At 39.5% G+C, this 23,756-nt stretch overlaps 1 pseudogene; it reads right to left on the reverse strand.

Moving 5' to 3' along the window:
• Positions 1-6,571: 6,571 nt before the first annotated feature.
• Positions 6,572-8,799, reverse strand: LOC106911707 (G2/M phase-specific E3 ubiquitin-protein ligase-like; annotated as a pseudogene).
• Between the last annotated feature and the right edge of the window lie 14,957 nt (positions 8,800-23,756).

A 23,756-nucleotide genomic window follows, 5' to 3' on the forward strand; every position in this document is an offset into this window, starting at 1 on the left:
TCATCGTTAAGGGCTTCCTTTTGTTTGTCTGTGCCAGCTGTTGTCGTGTGATGTAGACCAGGGTTTGACTGTAGCAACTCTGAACTTTTTAAATGTGAGTGCCGCACAGCTGCCAAAGTTTGCTAATGTTAATTGCATCAGTAGCTAATGTCGAACACGTGCAGAGAGCCCGCTCATTACAACAAGCCTCAAACCATCGTACTGTAGAACACACACAGGAGAGTCGCTGCAAATACGATTTAATTTATCCACTCATTTTGAGGAGCAACTCCAGCCAAGACCTCTGTGTGCAGATGGGAAAAGCGGACGTGTGAACCGGAGTAATGGTTTTCCAAACTGCCAGTGTTCATGTGAGATGTGACTCGTCATAAGATCCACAGGGGGAAAAAAAGCATGAGGCGGGTTCCATGTTGAGCTGCTTCCAAGCTCACTTCACTTTCTTATTGGACTCGCAAGAGGCGGGAGTGTGCACATGCCCGAGTGTGCACACTCCTGTGTGCGCAGGTGCATGCGCGCGCGCACGGATCCTGCGGGACTGTTGAAGTTAATATGGCTCGGGTCAGGGACCTGGTGGGTTATGAAACTTAATTCTACCCATAAAGCGACTCATTTCCACTGTGACACGGACGAGCACACAAGGAGGATGGAGGGAGAGAGAAAGTGAAGGAGGGGGGTGGAGAGGGAGGCAGAGGAGCTTGTTGAAGAAAAAGAATAATGTAACAGAGGCACAACAGGGAATGAAGCTGAAAATTTTTAGTAGTCGTCCTGCCAATTGATTAAAATGTATAATCAGATTAGTAACTAGTGCTGTTATTAATCATGATTAATCATTATGCTTGACTTTGTGAGCTTGAAATGTAAAAATGTATGTTTTCAAAAATGCTTAAAATATTTTCAAACCAAACATCTCAGTTTTCCTGGTTTCTATATTGAGGAAGGTTTATAAGAAGTCATTTTGTTTCAAAACTTAATTTAAAAATGTTAACTATAAACTGATTGTCCTTCAGTGGAAGGATAATTAACCACAGCAATAAATAGTGATGAATACATAGTGGCTTGGTTTTATGCTGTTTTTTAGCGCAACATTTGCTGCTGAACTCATCACTCTGACTCCTTGCGCTTGTGACTCTGCATTGTTGACTGCAGTACAAAACCATGTAACATGTTGCTGTACAGCAGATAACCCTCCATGGGAGAGAAACTTTTAATTTATTATTATATTGACAGCCATCATGTTGAGCAAAAAATTGTTTGAAAAAAAAAACATGCAAGAAAGGAGAATGGGAAAAAAAACCTAGATATTAATAAAACATTTTAAAGAAGATGTGGAAGAAAAGAGATAACAGAGACAGGTTTGTAATAGGAACATAAATAAGAAAAGGAACTTTTTGAAAGAGGAAAATAAAGAAGAAAGATTTTGCTTACAGTCTTCATGACTTAAGACTAACCGTCTCAACGTACGTCATCCACAATGCAGGAATCGATTCTCATTGACGTGACAAAAATTGCGTCACTTTGTTCAGAGATCCACCTGTCAAACTGGAGTCCAGGCTCAGGTTGAACTATTTCAACAGAGCTCTGTGCGAAGTGTTGTGTGATTAGTCAGGAGCTTGTCTTATCCATAGCAACACTTGTTCATGTGTGATTTTAATTGTGTTCATTTAATCAAAACATTGCAATTGTGAAATTGTGTATTTTTGACATTAGCAACATATAGGCAAAGTTTTGCACACATTTGTAATGGAAAGGCTGCGAGTGAAAATTCTCCTGAGCAAAAGTAACAGTCAAGGTTGAATGAGGAACACAGAATCATATGTGGGAGAGCGGCGGACGGCTCCGATGGAGGAATGCCAGTCCTAATCCGCATGCTAGAGCTGCAGCTCAGTGTCAGGTATCCGTCTGTGAATGGGCCTGTGTCACTGGTATCGCCACGACTGGGCCAGTCAGAGCACAGGAGGCTGGGAGAAAGAGAAACATGTCACGATGGCGCACCGGCAGGCAAACGGGAGGAACAAACATTGGAGATGGAGAGAAAGAAAGAGCGGCTGAGAAAGTCACATTAAATGTTGGCCGGGCCTGCCTGCTGGCCGGCTACACCACTGTCTGTCATCAACATGGCTTCTGTGTCCTGAATGGGAGCCAATTTGTAGAGAATTTGTTCCCCTCCTGCTGATTTCTCCCACTCTGGTTCAGACTGCCTGACATTTTTATGCCTGGAGATTGTTATCACAACACCAGAGTCCAACATGCACTAGGTCTCCACCAAGCCGCAAGGCCTCACACAACGGAATTTCTATTAGGAAAATTTTTCCAAAGTATTGTTTTACTTTCTAAAATTGTCCCCTGGTCCCCAAGAAAAAAACAGCTGACTTGTTTGTTATGCTTGGTGAGTTTAGAAAAAACGCTGACAACTGAGAGGCATTGTCCCAGAGTTCATGATTTTTATTTAGTTTTAAAATAAAATCTCTTTGTTGATTTTAACAAAAGCAAATTAACATAATATTCTCCACTGGCTCTTTTTGTTGTACTCTGTTTTGCTTGCGCACCTTTCAACATGTAAATTTTTGTTAATTAAATTATGAACTGTCTTTGTTATCTCAAACAATGTTTGCTGTTTGGAAGCTAAGCAATGTATTGCATCCATTATGCGGAATTCTACAATGGATTAAAAGAATTACTTTTTACTTTTCCCTTGAGAAGACCAGCTGTGTTTACTACCTTTATTTACATTTGGAGTCAGTGAAGGTGATGTTCAACAATTTTTTAGGGATGCTCTACAATGCATAGACTCAATTCAAAGGGAAAGAACATATGACACACATAACCAGAACAGTGAGCTAAGAGACCATGTATATAGAATATTGATTGAAGAACTGTATAGCTGTTTTAAATCAGTTTTGGAAAAATATAATGCTATGCAAAGATCTTCAGAATCAACTCCTAGATGTCTGATTCCCCCTACAGGAAGGACTGGTTGTCCATGCCACCCTGAATATGGCATCACATCATTGCAAATTTCTCACTGCATTTCAATTGGAATGAACTGGCAGCAGATGGCATCTGCCTTTGGTATTGATCGCCGGACTCTCTACAGACACAGACAGCACTTGGGAATCCAACCTTTACAATATACTGTGCTGACAGATCAAGACTTGCACCAAATTATAAGTGACATTCTACAAAGGACCCCAAATGTTGGAGAAAGTTATGTGCGTGGGGGCCTTGTTTCGAGACAAATATGTGTTCAATGCTGGTAAGTCAGACAGTGTCTACAGCAGGGGTCCCCAAACTTTTTCCTGTGAGGGCCACATAACTTTTCCCTTCTCTGGTCGGGGGCCAGAGTCAGTTTGTAACAGAAAAAGTGTGACGTTTGCAAGAGTGCCAAAATGTAAAAATTTCTTGTTTTCCAGAAAGCACAATTAAATAACCCTCTCTGAGTTCTTCACAGAAAAAATCCAGGAAATAACACTATTTATGAAATAAATACCATAATTTTCGGGCCATAAGCCACAGATATCTCTGCCGCTCCAGGTTTTCCACAACGACGCAGCAGCAGCAGAGGGGGCGGACACCCAACATTTGAGTCATAACAGGTCAATTGAATATCACATTTATTACAGTTGAAAAATAAAAAGTTGCCAAGTTTAGATTTAACTGAACTGATTACGGTAGTTTCGAACGGTAACTGTAACAGTAAAAGTGCTGATCCTTCGTGTTGCTACTAGCATGTGCTAAATGAAAATGGGCGCTTTCTTCTTCTTCTTCTTCTTCTTCTTCTTCTTCTTCTGCTTCTTCTTTAGATTTCAATGGCAGCTTGCATCCATTATTGCTGCACTACTGCCATCTACTGGATCCTAATATCTATACCTCAAATTCTCATAATGATCCCAGTATTGTTTAAAAAAAAAACTGAAAAATCTTCTTTTTCCCCTCAATGCTATTTAATTGATCAACAATGTTCTCACATTTCAATTCCCTATTAAAACCTAATTCCGTTTTAATGGACGCTTTCTTCTTAATTCCAATTTTGACTTCCAATGATTCACTTCCTGCTAAGAGAGCCCCCTGGTGGTTGAAGAAAAATCCACATATAAGCCGCACTGGGCTATAAGCCGCATGGTTCAGGGTTTCCCCCAGAAAACTAGCTAAGCCTGGTGGTCGGGGCGCCGAGGCTGTTCACTGGTGGCCCACCATGTTTTTGTATTAAAAGATGCTAAGTAGACAGGAAAAGTAAAAATATCACTGGGTAATTAAATGCCATGGGAAAATATCATCAGTGAATTGCTATATAAACCCACAAATAGTCTTAAAAACAGTCAAAAAATACAATTAAAAATACAATTCTGTTAAATCCAAATTAAGTCAACGGCTCCTTCAGGCCCCCAAAGGGCTTCAGGGGCCCCATAAATGCTAATATTTTAACACAGACCACAGATATATATGTAGCATTTGTTTATTGAGATTATCAGTGCTGCTAAATTTGAAATAATGGTTTCAGCATACATAAATTAAGATTTCAAATTATTTAACATTTATATGCAAGATTTTAAGGAGCTGGCAAGTTTACTTTGTAAAAGTTCAAAGAACAATATTTATAGTCAGATTGGTTTGTTACCATAGCTACAGTCTGATGCTGTGAGTTTAATCTTTGAGTTTCAGCTCCGTTTGTTCACAAATACAATTTAGTAAACTGCAATTATAATTTATTGCTTTTTAGGTTTGCCATTTAAACTACTCTCCCTGTCCTAGATTTCACTAAATCTAGCACAGAAGCTGATGTTTTTAGCAACAAATTTCGTGTCTCTTGAGTTTTTAACAAGGGGACACAGAAACTATTTTGGTTGGTCGAGTTTCTGGACGAGTTTTTCAGATGCCCGGTGGCCGCGCACAATAACTCTGTCTGACTAAGTGGACAAAGTATTTGATATGGTTTGGTGCGAGGAGAGCGCGAAAGTTCCTCACCGGTTTAAACCTGCACGATGAGGTCATCGCTGGGTCATTAACCACTAACGCACTGGCCAACCGGAAACGCATACATAAACTTTACAGGGAAGACGGGGCCACACGCTGGGCAGCGTGTTGAGATGTAAACGCCGCATAATGTTTTGTTCACAAATATAAATCATTCTCACCGCTCGCTCAAAGCACCTCTGAAAGCGCGACTATTCCTGCGGTTCACGTAGAGCTGCACAATTAGAGCTAACGCGGTGGGTTTAAACTCTTACCTAGAGTTCTCCAAAGGATCATAATTCCTTACAGTAAGTTGATGTAAATGTCCATACAGGTCAGCCTGTGTCCAGTTTGAGTGAAAGGAGGCCCGCGCGATCCCGCTGAGGTAAAGTAGCGGCAGCGCGCGAGGCAAAGCGCAGAGGCGCCAGCGGTGTGATTAGTCCGCCCGCTGTCTGCTTTAAATGCATAAACTACAAACCTATCTATTATAAACCTATCCTTTAGGAATAAATCTACTCTGCTTGTGAAATGCTAAGAGCAACAGAGATGCTTGCAGCCCGACTTTAAAATAAAAAATAAAAAAGCGATTTTTTTTATTATCATTATTTTCCTAGAAACGTAAACAAGCAACGCTTAGCCTGGCATCGGGGCTAGTAAAGCATGGCGGGCCGCCAGGCTTATAAGACACTGGGGGAAACCCTGTGGTTCAAAGCTTAGGGAAAAAGTAGCAGATTATAGTCCGGAAAATACGGTATATGAAAAAAAATCTAAATGCTCTCTGGTGTTGTTCAGGGGGCCGGACCAAATGTGGAGGCGGGCCGATGCGGGCCATAGTTTGGGGACCACTGGTCTACAGGCATGTGGAATTAAAGAAATAACTAATTATGACAAGTATCAATTTACATGTTATCCTCACTGTCCCAATGTTATCCCCTTAAGCAGGAGGTTGATCCAATTGGAAGGTCATTTCGCAGGAGGCGTACCTTACACTGACGGGTTTATAATGTTCAGACTTATTATATAGTGTTTTGCATTGTAATATGTACTCTTAACTTTATTTGTTTTTTAATGCAAGTTTTCAGCCAACTCCACTGAACAAAAACACCTCCTGTTTTACACCTGCTGTTGAATTTCTGTTGTAGGCCTAATTAATGTTTTATAGAATATTACACTTTTTATAAGTATAGAGAAAATTAATTCACACACAAAAAGCAACACCTGTATTCTCAAATATTCTAAGAATCCTGTCATAGGCCTCCTATCTTAACCTATAAAGTTTAAGTTTTTAAACTTTTTCTCACTATCTTAAATGTGATTAATGAAAGAGCTGAAGTGATTCTTACAGGAGATGAGAGAAATTTCAACCTGAGTGAGGATGTGTTGACAATAATGATTTTTGTGAAAATGTCTTCTATGGACTGTGATTGGTTTTTCATCTGCTTCTTGCTTTAAGACTTCTGGCTAATAATTTAAACGAGTATTTCCATAATCAACTGTGAAGAAGTATGGACAAAATTTTGCCAAAATATAAAAAAACACACGTCTTAAAAATATAATGTAATATAATATAATATAATATAATATAATATAATATAATATAATATAATATAATATAATAATCCCTCCACAAAGGAATAACTTCTTCTTCCACTCTTCTCTTACTACTTCCTTTGGGGGAAAGTTGAGGTGTGAAAAGGTCGGCGATTACGTCTGCTGTTAACGGCTGGGGTTCGTGGCAAAACAACTTTCGAAAACTGAAGCAGCATCCAGAACTCCCAGTGTCTTCAGTCCTTCTGTAAACCTGTATAAAGTTAATCAAGAACAAATCTACTCATAGTGTCTCACTAATTGCAATAATTGAAATATCAGAAGAAAACTCTGAAACCTCTGAAAAGATCCCTGGACCCGATGTACAACATGAAACATCAGCAAATCATTCACGAGAAGATCTCCATCGCTGATTGCTGTTAAGCGTCTGACGCAACCTGCGCTGGCCATGTAGTCCAAAAGAGGATCTGTGGCTTTTTGAAGCTCCTCCAGAGTACAACTGTCAGATACCTAATAAGATTTACAATAAAAGGAAAAAGACAAACAAATAGGGACACCACAATCTTATTTCAGTTCAAGACATACTCCCCCCTCCCCTTCACCAAGAACTTTACTCACTGTAACTATCATTCATAAATCTTATGTATCAAAAGTAATATAATTTGTGAGTGCATTAACCTTTTTCGGTTTTACAAGGAGGTCTGCATCACTTATGTCATTTAAAGTAGGCAAGCTGCATTTGGACCTCCAACCAAGCCAGCAAAGAGTACTGGAGAAAGAAAGTGAGGTGCTGGGCGTCCATGGACAAGGCTAGCAGCTACTGCCCTTCCAGCCATGAAATATGTGTCCTTCCTGAGGGCTGCATGGAAAATATTTTTTTTATTCAAATAAATTTTAAGACATACGATTTTGAAAGAAATACTAGGAGCAAAAGAATCCACACAAACCTGCACTGTTCATTGCTAAGTTTTTTCTTCCATCTGGGCCTTCAAACATCGGAGACACAGACAATGTCTCCGATGTGAAGACGCAGAAATTTTCTCCGTGGGCCACCCAAGTCCTCTGCCTCTTCATGTTTTCCAAAGTCATCGGAAAATTTCACATTCATTGAGTAGTGTGGATTGTTAGTCGCCCTCTTAAATCCCCATATGGCACCATCCAACACTGCAGATTGACTGATATTAAATTTGCTGTGCATTCCAGTGTTGATACTTTTGGACAACTCCTCAAGAATGTCTTTTGCAGGCAAACTATTTGACGAAGTTTCAGATCTGAAAAGTGAAAAAACATTAAGATAGGTGACTTCTTTGAACTATTCTCCAAAAATTATGAAAGCCAAAACCACATTTACTAAATGTATTATACTATAATGCAACACCTTTTTAAAGTTTTCAACTTATCATACTCTAAATTACCAAGCTGCAAGAGAAAGCATACAGAAATAATTTCTTAAATAGATACAAGTGAGTTTCAATACTGGCCAACATGGCATGATTCATTTCCTCATCCTCAGAAGACGGATCAGAAACTTTACACATCACTGACAAACAAGTGAGTGGTTGCCAGATGCATGTGCTGTAGGTTCGTCTCGACAGAGTTCATTGGAAACAGAGGGGTTGAAGTCTGTAGCAGATGAACTGGAGCTGATAGGTGTAGGATGCACAATGGCAGATGACTGACTTGCATTTTCAACAGAAGGCGGATTGCTGGTATAAGATGGGTCATAGGTTGAATGCGTCTCTCCCAGCAATACTTCATCTGCACTCTCCAAAACACTGCAGAAGATGGTCTCTAGTGTGTTCTGGTGTCTACGTCTTGTGACTCTGGTAGACTGTGTAGTTTCACTGCTTACTTCAGGAGGATCCTTTAAGACTTAGCAAAGTCAACACATTTCATTTGGAAAACAACATGTACAAGTCATAATTTCTTTCTCTCAAAAAACATGTTTATGAGATAATATGGTTACATTTATTTATGAACTATCACTATGGCAAACAATACATTAAACCCAAATCATGTAGCAAATGGTGCTCTAGATCAAAAATGTTGCCTGTTTTCAAAAAATATCCAGAGATACTAGCAAATGCGTATAATAATGAATATAAAATAAAGTATTTGTGTACAGAGACAAAACCACAGTAATAAATTTAAACACAAAAACTTACAAGAAGTGTTTCTGGTGGTCTGACATACAGAGCCTTTGATTTAAAGACCTTTTGAATCAGCTGACCATTGAGTTGTTGACCATACTGCAATTTTGGACAGATCAGTTTCTTTCTGCACCCCATGAGGATTTAAAGGCTAAATAATTTTATTTTTAATTAAATTATCCTTATTTGAACGAAGTACTTGAAATACAGTAATAGAATACAATAATATAAACATAGGCTTACCTGACATTTTGAGGAATTGTAGAGCCAAAGCCCTCTCTGATTTGATGGATCACCATATGAAAGTCCCAAGACTTATGGAACTCAAAAGCACTCAGTATGTGACCATGCTCATGCAAGTATTGCTTGAAAGGTGGCTTGCAAATCACTTCGCAAGTAGGATTTGGAAGGAGTATTACTTCTTTGTTAAAGCATTCGTGGTATGGGACACCTCTGGGTCTGAGAAACAAGGAAAGTATAAACTGTACTTAACAGGTGACAAACCCCAATGTCACAAAAAGATACTAAACATGTTATGCAGAGCATGAGCGTTGCATAACAGTCTTAATAAAGACTGAAAATCTTTTTTTTTTATGCTTATTGTTCATGCAAGGTTAGACCCTCACGTTGATAACGTGGGGGCCTAGGAACCCCCGAGCTTGGTCCTGCCATGAAACAGGAGAGGAAGTGAGGAGCAGGATGTGAGGTGGCAGTGGTGAGGCGAGTGAATAAAAATTACAGAATTTATTTTGAAAACTATATCTGTACTGCTTCAACAACAACAAAGTAATAATAAAAACAATTATTAACCTTGACAATCTGGTGGCACCGGCACCGCAGAACTTTCTCTGGCCGCTCCAGAACGAAACAGAGATGACAGTTCTGCATCCACTGTGCCATTGCGGGCAGTCGTGGATTTGTTTAAGGCGCTTGTCAAAGTACTAGTTGCCTCTGGAGAAGATAGAATGGTGTTTAAAATGGCAGCTGCCTGACCAATTCTGTCTCATTTTGAACTGAAGTTAGCCATGTTCGGAGTAGGGCGAACTCTTTCTTCTTTGGCACTAGTTGTACCCGGTTGATAATTCCAGTAATGGTGGTACTTAGTGGACAGTCTGTACTACAGCGATTTTGATCAAGCAATCAGATTTATTTATTTCTATAGCACATTTCAGCAACAAGAAAGTTCAAAGTGCTTTATAGAATTAAAAACAAAAATATACTAAGTCATAGAACATACAGTGAGTCAACAATCAAAGGTTATAGTTTAGGATCAACGTTTGCACAATTTGATCAATAAAATATGCCCTGCCTCTTCCGTGACAATTCTCACACATTCAAAAAATGAGTCTCTCTCTGACACATAGATAAAACAAATCTCTCTGTCACACGTACAAAAAACAACTCTTAGTACTGTGTGTGTGTTGTGTGTGTGTGCAGCTTTAGTCTTGTGTGTGCATCAGAGAAACATTGTGTACGTGTGTGATATGTTAGTGGTGTGTATGCGGCGCGCAATTTTAGGATTTTGTGTATGCTTGTGAGACAAAATTTGTGTGTGTGTGACATTTTAGTAGTGTGTATGCGCAATTTGAGTATTTTTTGAGTGTGCATGAGTCTTTAGTAGTGTGTGAGAGACCAAACATAGTTTTTGTCCTCAACGGTTCCTCATACTTTCGAATTATTATTTACCTTAAAGTACTGGAGCATATGCTTTTGAAAATACTTAAGTATTGAGTGCTTTTAAAAAATTGACATTTAACAGTACATTTCTCTTCAGTGTAGTTGAGAATAATTGGGAAAATGTTATGCTATTTTGGAAAGATCCAAAAAGCTCAGACTCTCAAAGACACTTTACATTTTCATGCATTATTTATTCTGTCCTCACTCACATTCCACACATTTATAAATTCTCAAAGGCTGTAGTTAGGTACAGTAATCACGTACATTTTATTTACATTTTATTGGTTACCATCATATCATTACAGCTTTACTCACGTCACTGTACGTTTTTTCAGCTGTCTGAGAATTTGTCATATTCACACATTTGAGTTCAAACAGTTACTGCGGATAACGAGCAGGACTTAAGAGAGATGTGTGAATGACACCTAGTTAAATTTTCTGCAAGTATGGGATAGCTTTTGATTGTATATTTGAAAAATTTAAAGGATATCTGGTAGTATTTAATCTTGAAATGCACATCCATATCCTGTAGAATAACAAACTTCATTTGTGTATGACAAGTTTGGACAGCACACCTTAAATATGCTTGTCTAGACTCCTAAGGAGAGGAGGAATATTTGCATTCCAGTCATCATACAAACTGGGATCACTAAAAACAGAGAAATGCTGCTTGAGTACACAAGTTTGTCTTCCGGTCGCAAACAGCTGCAGGCGAGGTGAGCCTACAGCTGCTTATCTATAGACATAATGCAGCATAGAACTGCACAAAAAATGTTTTGGATTTGTACTAAAATCTTTTATTGTTTATATAATAATAATAATAATAATAATAATAATAATAATAGTAGTAGTAGTAGTAAAATGTTGCATCCATATACACATGATGTATAAAATGATTGGGGAAGTTGCAATGACTTACAATTTAGTTAAAATAAAATTTAAAAAAAATACAAAATAAAAAAATTTACTAAAAATAACATTTAAAAATGTAAACATATTTTCACTGGAATAAACAACATACATAACATTACAAAAAAATAAAAAATAAGTAAATTTAAAAAATCAATAAAAAATATAATCAAATTGTTTTAACAAAACAAACAAGGAAATTAAAAATAAATGCAAATAATTTAATCCATTTTATACAGAGAAATTTATGGGTGGAATGTAATTATTGCATAGTTATATTTTTATTATTAGGTGGAGGAATTTGCATAAAAGTATTTAATTCTCCTGTTATGCAACCAAATGGTAATTTTGCCAAAATATGATAAAATTATAACTTTATTCTGGTAATATTATGTCTCTGTTCTCAAAATAATAATACAAAAATGTTTAGTCTTGCTTTAATACTCTACCATTCTTTTCAGATGACTTTTAGTTTTAAAAAAGACTAATTTCATAACAATTTTGCCACTTTGTGTTGGTCTTCCTGACCTGCTGCTTGTGGTGGCAGCAGGACCAGAAGAAGAGCAGACATTTGCACCATGTGCTGTAAGTTAAACCGGATTGATGCGACTGTAGCGCCAGCTCTGGAAATCTATTTCTATTGGTAAATAATGTTTTACTCTAAGAACTCTGCAGTACATTTCTCTCTATTGCAGTCCATGAAAAAAGTCTGATTGACATGGAGACTCCACTGATTAATGCTCAGACTCTTGAAGCTGCCAAACACAGCCCAGCCCTATAAGAAACTATGTGTGTGGTACCAATTACACTCAGTCTGTCTACAAAACAGCTTCACCATTTTTCACCTGCCTAACATGCATACCAGCCTGACACGCACAGCCAACCATCACCGGAGTGTCTTCTCTTTTCTCCTCCTGGTCTTCTCCCTGTTTTGTGTGTGTGTGCATGTGGGTGCGTGTGTGTTTTATTGACACTCTACTGATGGAGGGATGTCCATCTGATCCTCCTGCTGTCTTGGGTGTCCCTCAGCGTCGCTCACAACACATCCGTCATCCTAAAGCTGCCCTGCAGCCTCAAAACACACTCACACACACCACCAGCAGTCATACACAACTGCACAGATAAAATCACTCATCTTAACACAGACACCGTGGAAACATCACAACAATACCCCCTCCCCCCACACACACACACATACAGGCGCACAAACGCATGCACGCAAACACACGCATCCTTGCTAGTGCCGCTCTCCATCTGGATGGTGGGGAATGAGGCCATAGGAAGGTGAACAAAGATGGATACACACACACACACACACACACAAACTAAGCCTAAGGGAGATTCCTTCAGACTACAGCTCTACATCCTGGGTGGCAAGATTCACACACACACACACACCTACACACACACACACACCCACACACACACACATGCTCAGTGAGCCTGGAGATGGAGAAACGGTGTCAGAGCAGGTGATTGATTAAACTGATACCAGGAACAAATCATGGACTGGTAGTAAACTGAAGCTGGAACTAGTAAAAGATCCATCATGTGAGCGCTGCGTGTGGATGCATGCGCCTGGGTAGAGGGCTGGTAATTCCATCCGAAACCTGAGGGGTGACCTCAAAATACATACTGACCACCCTTCACTCCCCCAACCCCGCCTGAGGCCGCACACAACCCAAAACAGACACACACACACGCACACACACTTAGTAAAGCCACACGCAGTTACAGCTAACCTCCCTAACATGAGTACAGCAGCAGCAACTTTTCCTGTCTGGTACAATGACCAAACATGTCAGAATGAACATGTGCTGTACTTTTATCTGCACATAAATTCAGTCTGCCAGTGGTTGTGAACTGCAGATACATACATACACAGAATTAACAGACTTTTCAAAAATATAAACAAAATCACTTTTGCGATTCATTCACTCCATCCCTGTTCAGTCCAAACTCTGGACCATCTGCATAGAAAGTCTGATTCACTTGGGTGGCTGTGAATGTATAATCAAACTCTAATATGGAACAAAAAAAGCTAACTTTGGTCCACCTACAAATCTCAGTCTCTGTACAATTTAAGTGGACTATAGTGCCGGGTATTCTGGGTAAAAACAACCAAATCAACAATTTTGGGAGAAATGCTTTGTGGTCTTTTACCAAAAAGAGAAGAGAACTCCTACAACAGCTAAACTGTGGTGCAACTCCATTTTGTTTCCATTTGGTGAAGAAGGAAGTTGCTCTCAGTGTCTTCAGAGGTTTTCATGTCATTTCCTTCAGTAGTTCTTGTGCAGCGCCCTCACAGACAAGGAGAGGAACAGGTGGGCCATTTGAGACAGTACTGCAGCAGCTTGGTTCAAATTCCTTAATTTATTATTTTCATTTGAACACTATCACACATAAAACAGAGATAAGTAAGGCTTTCATTCATTTGTACAAATTTGTCTTATTTGTGCTTTTAACTACGATGTTGTATCTCTTTAGCAAACTGTGCTACACAGGACTGCAGAATGCACTCCATGTATTAAATAGCATCACACTGATTAGCTTTGGTTTTAGAAACAGCTTTCAAGCATTTGAAAAATTTTCCATAGTTGCACTAGAAACTGCACAAAATACCAGAAATAACAACACCACGAGGCAAACAAGTGAACCTTCACTGGGGAGTGTCTGTAATTCTCATGTTGCTGGACTGGCTTTATCACGTTGAGTTTTTAATCACTTGTTGTTGATTCAAGCCTTTGTGTCTTTCATCCCTGACACTTGCGCTGATACCTTCGGTAAGCTGCGCTGCGGCGTCTGACTCCATGTGTGGAAGAACTGTTTGCTTTAGGATTGAGACTGGATTAGTGAAATTGAGACAAAACAAACTAAGCACACATGTTGACACCATTTTGACTCCTCTACATCTCAGGAACTCATTTTTAAAAAAAAGTGAAATAACAATGTGTAATAGAAAATTATGTTATTTATGAGGCCGATAAGAGAAAAAAAAAAAAATCCAAGTACTTGCCAGTGTTGACATGAATACTCAATGCTAATTTAAAAAAATCTAATGGTGAAAATAATTATTGTATAACCACCGTAAAATGAGTTTCAATATAATGTATTGTTTTTTAAGACTAGTTATTGATGGTACAGGTCTGTTGATTCACTATATTGTTAGCACAGAGATATGTGTGTATATGGAGGAGTGAATGCTGCAAGTCAATGACTCGATGCAATCTGCTGAATTTCCCAAGAAAACCTTTTACACTTGAGCTTGATGCACTGTCTGATAATTAGGATCAATTGGAGTGTGTGTGTGTGGGGGGGGGGGTGTGCGTGTGTGTGTGTGTGTGTGTGTGTGTGAGTGAATTAAAATGACTATTTTAAAAAGTGCCTTGAGATGACCTGTATTGTGAAAGATTTGAGGGCCCTTCATGGCGGGGAGGCCCCGGGGAAGACCCAGGACATGCTGGAGGGACTATGTTGTGATTACAAGGACAATATGAGGACATTTTATGGTAGTGTGTTTCACAAATATAAAACTGTATTTAAAAGTATCTCAGTTCAGAGTAGCTTTTATTAATTCTTTTGTACTAGCAATGATTTAGATGGTATGAAAACTAGTTTTAAACCATGAAAAATCTCTTGAGTTTACAGCCAGTGAGAAACTTTAAAGTAAATGCTAATTTTAGCTTAGTTAGCGGCTAATAATTAGTCAGCTGAGGCTTTCTCCTGGTGTCCACCAGAGGTTTGGGCCTTGTTTATAACTAATTTTCCATTTCTCTTTTCTACCTGAAACATCGCCACAGTAATGATTTAAAAGTGACTTCTACAATGGGTTTATAAGCAAGTGTTGTTGGCTGGCTTGACAAAAAGTCTTTATTAGCCATCTGAAAACACAACACAGAAACTCGCCAACGTCTTCCATTGATACTTCAAAATTCGAGTGTTAAAGGTAGTAGTGGAAGACCCTATGGTTACATTAGCAGAAGAAAACAAAAATATGTCACATCCAGAAAGAGCTTTTCCTCATTGTCTGGAGCGGTTTCTGCTGGATTCTGTGCTGGTTTGTAATTTTGGAAATGTCATTGTTTTTTCTTTTCCTGTTTCCCCATTTTTATCTTCCCTCTTAAATTAAATTATTTCATAAACGTTCAAGTAGCAGATTAAAGTAAGACTTCTCTTGACAGCTGATTCAATAATGTTTCACAGTTTTAGAGATTTAGTCAGGTTTGGATCCCACAGAAAAGCACTGAAGCATTTAACTGCCAGAGCTTGGAAATAAAATCAGGAGCAATGTCCCATTTAAAAGGGAAAACCTTCTCACTTTAACAAGATGCAAATTTTATTAAAACAAGAAAAGGATCTTGTTTTAAAGGGATGAAAAAAATGTTATAACTGAATGCATAACTCATTAATACCAAAATATTTTCTCTTTTAAATAAAAAAGGTTGTAACACTATACAGCAACAAACACCTATTGGGATTTTTAGAACTATAAGAAACAGGGTGAGAAGAAGAAAAGTCAAAGCAAAAAGTCCTGAGAAGTATCTTGACCCGAGTTGTTTGTGTGTCAGTAACTGAAAAACTCAAACGATTAATGAGTTGGACAAGAACCTGTTTTGTGGCTAGTTAAAGATAAGTCATCATTTACAAAAAGACTATTCTATTCAACCCAACTTAGTTCAATTCACAACAAAAACCATCACAAAACACAAAAAACTCCATTTAGTTTATATGCAGAAATATACAATTAATTCAAACCAATCATATAAATCATACAGACAGATTCAAATTCAGGTACATATGTTCTGATTTGGTCCCATAGTAACCAAACATTGCAGTGAAGTTCAGTTTATTATTCAAAAGAGTAAAAACATTTCTATTGAGTGACTGACTTGCACTCCTCTGTCCTCCTGGACATTCAGCTTTAATTAAAAGTGTTGTGGAACATGGGCACTGTTATCAAGCCAGATGTACTGTATATCCACCACTAATTAGAACATGTTTTACGTGTCTCCAGCCGCGGTTGATGTTTCTCATAAAGGCTGCGTTTGTGTGTAGTTTTCATGAAAGACAACAGTTTAAAAACAAATAAGACGGATTCGCCGAAAATGGAAACAAAAGGTCCAGAGTCAGCGGCGATCAGATCTCGTCCTCTGCTTATCATCGGACAGCACGCAGAACCGCACGGAGATCCCACATCTGCTCGGCATATGACCTGCAACCGCGCCACATGGCCCCTCGGAGCCACCAGAGACAGCCGGGCTTTGATATGCCTTCATAAAGGAAAGGGAATCAGCATGATGGAGACAATGAGACATGAGGGATGAGGCTGTAGCCATGGTGTGTAGAAAAGAAGAGGTGCAATGACAGCACATGGGCCCATATCACTTATAGATTCATGATGGATTTGTCTAGCGGATGCATTGTTTAAGCATGAATGTGAGCTTCAGTTATTCCTTCCAGATGATGATATCTTTCTGCCTGCTGATCATGTGACCTACAGGATGATTTGTTTCACTTGTATAGCCACCCTGCATCCTCTATGCCATCACTCTTCTGGACTGGCCTCATCAGATAACTTTTATTCTGTCCAAACTGCCAACAGAGTGACCGCCTGGAAGCCATCACTCCGACAGACGAGCAGCCAGGGGGTTTACCCGGCCACAGTCCGTGCATACACATGTGCATAAACCAGTCCACGCATTAGCAAACCGGTGCGTGAGTTTGTTGTATACAACATTGTTCCATATCTGTCAGACCGGAAACAGGTCTCTCATCCTGCCAGTAATGTCCCATTAATCACCCATGAAGCCCCCGCCCCCTGCCGAAAGCACAGCAGGCCGGGTGGATGGGACTGTACATCTGTAACTCTAAACCACAACGCCTCGCTGCTCAGGAATATTGCCCGTCCTCCATCGATCACGCATCTGGATCCCATTGTGTCATGCCCCGACTTTGCAGTCATCTGGAGCCCACGGAACACGAGAGAAAGAAGGGCACTCCGATTACTGGTAGAGTGATTAATCATAAACAGATTGGTAACAGGATGAGGCACTGACAGAGTTGGACCACAGGGCAGAATGATAATGCTGCCTCCTTTGGGTTTGAGGTGTCAATATTTCTCTAATACTGAGGGCCTGAGGCCAACCGGGGTGAAAACGAGACCTGGGTTAATACGGACAATGAATTCATTCTTTCTCTTGGCAATCGCAGAATTAAATTCAGGTAATGCAGTTAAGGTTTGATGTTTATGCTTCTTGATATCTTTCTCAACACACAAAGGCCCGATCTTCATTGGAAAAATGAAGGATAGTGAAATGATTTTGGAGGGGGTTAATTTATGTTGGAAGTAATCTCATAGCAGAAAGCTGGCAGGAGTTTACTGTGTTGGGTACCAATAAGTCAAGTAATGCAATAGTCAATGTCCAATTAGATTAGAAAAATGTGCTAAAACATTGTTATTATGTCAGATAGTTAAAGTTTAGCTTCTAATACTTAGAAAATATTTCAAAACACAAGTTGATATTTTTATGCTTGACCAGACAAACCATAAGGTGAACATGATGACCACTCAAATGTTCCCGTAAATCCCACAACTTTTCCTCATGAAACTCGATTTGTTTTATGATACGTTGAAGTTACTTACCAGTTTGAATCCATCCATCTTTATTTGCTAAAATTACCAAAGCAGACTAACTTCTCTATAGATAAAGCCGATGACAGTGGATTAATAGTGGACTGCTAAAGTGCCCAAAGCAAGTGTTGGGAATATGTGTGGGCAGACAATGTTACTGTTCTGTTCTAAGTCAATCTGTCCATTAATAATGTTTTTCAGTGCCGTACACCTTTACACCATGGAACACAAATTTTGTGTACAACTGTATCTCCATCCTTCATGTTTCCCTCTAAATGTTAATCTACATGAATGTTCTCTTTACCTCCTTCTAGAGAAAACTGCAAGCAGGCAATTAATCATGGAAAACCTCCTTCTGGGCCTCAGAGCCAAATTCCTCCCAGATTTTCTCCATGACAGTCCTGTTACATGGCAGGGAAAGGAAGAGAGCCGCTGACAGTTAGAACTTATAAAAAAGAAGAATTTCTGTAAAAGTGTCTCCTGATTCGCCTGAGGCTTTCCTGATGCTGGACCCAAGACAAAACCATCCATCTGCCTCTCATCCACTCAAGAACATGTTCAAAGAATTTGTGTTAACAGATGAGCTGTGAGTTTTACCTGGCTTTCCAAATCTGTCACTCTGTTTATCAGGAAGACCCAAGTTAACAATCAGCATTAAAAAAATCCTTTCAGGGTTGGAGTTTGGCTTGAAGACAAACAATGGTTTGTTTAGCAACATTTCCAAATGATTTAGTTTTGTACATAAACTTAAGTGGTTTTCAAGAAGAAGTACATTATTGATTTTTCTTTTAAGATTTTATCTTATTCTGCAGTACTGACTGTTTATGTCTGCTTACTCCTTTGCTGTTATGTTTACACACTAAAAATATTTTGTTAAATTGAGGTAAAAACTGATGATGATGACCATGATTATGTTTTAATATGAAGTAGCACACACAATACATACTTTTATCCAATTGAGGACTTTTTATTTTAGTAACTGCACTTAAGACTAACCCAGACATTTTTCCTAACCCTAATCCTAGTCTATTCCTAATCCTAACCAAAACTTAATTCACAGCATACATCTAAATGTGTGGAGTGAAGCAGAACTGAAAAAAGTGAGAACCAGCGAAATGTCCTCACTTCCACAAATGTCCTCTTTGTTGGTAAAAATTGTGAATGTGGTCTTCTATGTTTAGTACATATAAGTACACACTTGTACATACCAAACAAAACAAACAAAAAAAATTAACAGCCCCATCTCAGACTTTAGAGCCCTAACACAGCAATTGTTAGCATTTGTGACCTTTCACTCACAATGAAAAGTAAAGAAATATGGTGTGGTTGAAAAGATGTTTTAACATGAACCCAAAACTCAAACCAAACTCAATTTTTTCTTTTCCCCTCCCATAAATCTCAACCTGTTTACTTCAAATTCTTGACAATCATATGGAAACTCAGCTTGAGGCGAGTGAAATCCTGTAAACTTGTCTTGCTTCTATCGAGTTGGACGTGCAGCGATAAAGGTTGGCCAGTATTTTATATGCTAATAAAACCGACTGTCTGCTAGCTGTTAGCAGGCGCAAACGGAACCTATCAGTGAAAGCAGATTGCAGAGAATCTGAACAGATGAGCAGGCTAGATCAAACATAAAAAAAAAAAAAACTTTCCTTCCATCTTTGATCTGTCTTGATGCTGAGTTTTGTGGGATGGACAGAGTTCGGTCTATGGAATATGTGAGGCTTTGCCAGTAAGAATGCAGATGAGTCATTACACCGTCCCCTCCTTGCTTCCCATTCAACTCCAGCTCTGATCAGACGCTCTCAATCCCACTCTGGCACCTCTTCTTCGGCCCTGTTCAGGGCGATAAGCCCCAATTATGAACCCACAGTTCACACACACGCACACATTCAAAACCTACATGTCGATAAGTAAGCATATACACAAACATGCGGTGAGAGGTCTGGCGGTCAGGTGACCTAGACAGCATTCTGTCATGTGATTAGGCTTAGCGAGACATCTCCTCTGTCCAACTTGTCGCCAGTAGCTCTGCATGGCCTTCACACCCGGCCGGCCCGGCGACACAACACCAGCGTCTGCATCTGTGTGCAGGGTGTGTGTCAGCATGGTTACACAAATCCAGGCACTGCATGTGTCGGATTTCTCCTCCACATACGATGTGCTCTGTTTGTCTGTGTGTGCGCGTGTGAATGCGCGTGTGTGTGTGTCTGCTGTCTACAGCCCTTAATGCTGTGTGGATTAGTGGCAGGACCCCACCAAAGCATGACAAGCCTTTGTCTCTGGAGCCCAGAGGTTTTATGACTGGCTGGATGTATGTGAACCAGGTTTTTATATCCTTATGGGAACCTATTTCTGTCTACAATGTGGGGTTATGGGGACCACTGCTCTTTGTGGGAACATTTCCTTGGTCCCCATGAGGGGAAATGCTGTTTTTGGGTTAGGCTTAGGACACTGGATATGTGTGTGTGCGTTTGTGTGCGTGCATGCATGTGTGTGTATGTGTATGTGTGTGCATGTGTGTGCGCATGAGTGGTGCAGGTTGCTTTGTATGGGATTGATCTGCCCAGTCTCAGCTTTATATTCTAGGATAGGACTGAATTTAGCCCCGTCCATCCTGCTCTCTGCTCTGACTAGCCTCCATATCCCTGCTGAAGGTAAGCATCCACACAGCATGATGCTGCTAGCACCGTGTTTTACAGTAGTTGGTTTTACTGCACACATTGTATTTTGAATGTAGGTCAAAATGTTAAACTGTATCCTCATCTGAGCAGAGAACCTTGTTCTACATGTTTGCTGTTTCCTCTTCATGGCTTGTGGCAAACTGTTAATAGGAATTCCAATCACCTTTTCAATGTCTGTTTTTTGCCACTGCAACATTACTGAACTTCTGAGGCATTCACAGAACAGCTGCATAAACTAGTTTAAACTTGAGCTCAAACTACAGAAAGGTGGACTCTGTTTTCAGGTTTGCCTGGCCATTGTCTTCCTATGCAATTCTACTCGATTCTCATCTCTTTCTAGTGCGCCGGCTCCCATATCTCCCATTGATCTCAATTTCTCTGGTAGAACGTCATCCAGCATCAGTCAACAGAAGGAGAAGTTGAGCAATGACAGAGTTTGTATTCTGCCTTAGTTTTGGAATGGCACCAGAGGAAGTGAGTGTGAACTTGGACACCATGTTGGCGACGCTTCCAAATACTGAGCAGTTGAAGTCAGAGCGAGAGGAATATTTAAGTCATTTTATTGCTGGCAAAGATGTCATGTCCCCGCTCCTCATTCAGTTGTTTGAAGTGCACTCAAATTTTTGGTAAGCTTCATTGAGCTAGCGCATTCCTGATTAAAGTTTTAAACTTCAACAGAATTCACGCCTCCAGCAATTGTTTCTCACCCCCTCTGCGCAAAGCAAAGGGCAGAACAAAGCTGGTTTTTACCAGGCTGCAGGGATGCACAAAGTTTCACTGGTTTGTCACATAAAACCCACTCTCCACATGTAGTCAGACCAACTCATAATTATAGCAATAAAAATACAATGAACATTGAGACAACTAGCTTTCCTTCATATTACAAGATCTATCACTCTATTAATTTTAATTTGTGTCTTTTTTCAAAACACTGTTGGTAAAAAATATAATTCTGCAGTTTAGTTCTTCACATAAATGTGCTGCATGTAAGCAGAAAAAAAAAACAAGGCTGCATTTGCTTGGTACTGGTGCATGACAAACCCAAAGGCCTATGCATGAACTTTTTTGGTCTGTAAAAAGGTTAACCACCAGCTTTGTCAGGAGCAGTGAGATTGTGGTTGGGCCAAAATGCAAACAGGAGCTGGAATCATGTTGAATTCTCTTTAATAATAAAATGACAAATAATGCAGCAAGGCAGGATTAAAAAATAAAAAAACAGGGAACAAGGAACCAGGAAGAAACAAGAATAAATGAGAGGAATCAGAATGAGTTCTACATTAACTGGGGAGACTGATTACCGAACAAATAACAGATGGCTGATTGGAAAAGGGTTGCAGGTGTGAGGGGAGAGAGAGACAGAGAAAGTGGCACAGGGGGCGAGGGAGAGTACACAGGGGATTAGAATGAAATGAATCTAACACTAAGAATGACTAGTCATAAGGAATATAGTTAAACTAGAGTAAGACAATAACTAGACACAAGAAATAAACATAATAAACTAGAATCACTAATAAAGGACTGAACTAAAGTAAAAACAAAAAAGGCTGATCTAATGAAAGATAAGCCTTTGACCTCAGGTCTAATCTAAGCACACAGAATAATAATGAAACTGGAATCAACAAATCAAACCCCAAAACTCAGCACAACCTTTAGGATCCTAACAAGTTTGTTTTAAAGATTTTAAGGTGCACTGGGGAGAAAATAGGCCACACCCACCAAATATTGGACCGCTTTGCTGCTGAGGAGTGAATTAATTTGATTATATTGAGTTTGTTGCAGTTTGAATCATCTGATGCAGCCACGGCCTCTAGGGAAAAGACTTTGTGTTTCAAAGAAAGTGAGACCAAATAGTTGCTGGCATTCTGTTTACTGCCAACAACTAAGTGTTCTCCATCTTCTGACTTTCTATTCTTCTTAATGCAGTCTGCTGGGTTTCCTTAGATTGAAATGTTTTAAATCAATTTGAATAATGAACTGAACTTAATGCACCGTTTGATAACTCAGACCAGTTGGAAAGTTTGTGTGACTGTAAAGACATTTGTCAATTAAAGGTGCAGGTATATAAATAAACTGAATAGTGTCCTATAATGTTTCTGAATGTGGTCTAGGAAGCATTGGCCTCAGACACGTCACCCTGTTTACTGAGAGTTCAGTGAACTTTAATTTCGTAAAAGAAATTGCTCATGTGCTTCCTTAGCTCCCTTTGGTGCATGATGATTCACGTATGATTCATGCAACCTGATTACTGAAGAGCTCAACAGTCCCAAAGTCCTTGTTAGTACTGCTGGTTTTGTTATGAATTGTGAAATACATAATAAGCATCATTGCAGTTGATCATCAACTACAGGCACAAACAACATAAACCTGAATGCTTTTTAATGCTCAGTAAAATGCCACTCCCTGAGCTGGCAAGCTTTAAGACAGTTAGAGAACATGGTCCTATGAAAAGAAGTACAGAGGGGGGGGGGGGGAATTAGATTGTTAAAAAAAAAACCTAATAAAAAAACTGATGCTCCAGGAAAAACTACAGTGAAAAGAAACTGTCCGAGCTGACAGACAAGACTCCCACACACACACAGCAGGGAATTCTCACTTTTTTTTCAAGCTAGTGAGGACATAGTTTGCCGGTGAGAGATGCTGAGGAATAAACACATGCATAGTTGTGGCTTCTGTCACTAAAAACAGAGGAAGTCGCAGCCAGTAAATGTGAGGAGGGAGAAGGCCAAGTGCTACCAGAGCCAGCAGCGATCTAGATGCCTTGAGGGTCTGTCAGTTCTGTTTCTGTTCTGCTGGAAGAACCACATTCAGTGCTGAAGAGAACCGGCTATGCTGATCTTCCTCTGTGTCGAGGCTTTTCCTCTGGGTTTTCAGGTTTCCTCCTCTATTGCTAGCTGTGAGTGTGTTTGTGCTTGCACACAGAACCCCCCAGTTACTGGCAACAAAACGTCATTTAATCAATATTTCTTCTTGGAGTTGGGTGAACCCAATCATCAAGGTTGTGACACCAAACAAAGCTGCCTATCTTCAGTTAGTCATTTAAGTGTTACGGTATTTCACTGTGGAGACAGTTGTATTTGCACAGTAGAGAAAAAAAAAGTCCAACCTTCACAAAGCCAACAAAAAAAAACCCAAAATGATTTACATGACTTATACCTTGATAGTTTTACAAGTTTAATATCTATTTATTACTTAATTGTCAGGATCCTG

Source organism: Poecilia mexicana, unplaced genomic scaffold (assembly GCF_051168715.1).
Source record: "Poecilia mexicana isolate PSO_F unplaced genomic scaffold, ASM5116871v1 scaffold_5, whole genome shotgun sequence".
Taxonomy (NCBI): Eukaryota; Metazoa; Chordata; class Actinopteri; order Cyprinodontiformes; family Poeciliidae; genus Poecilia; species Poecilia mexicana.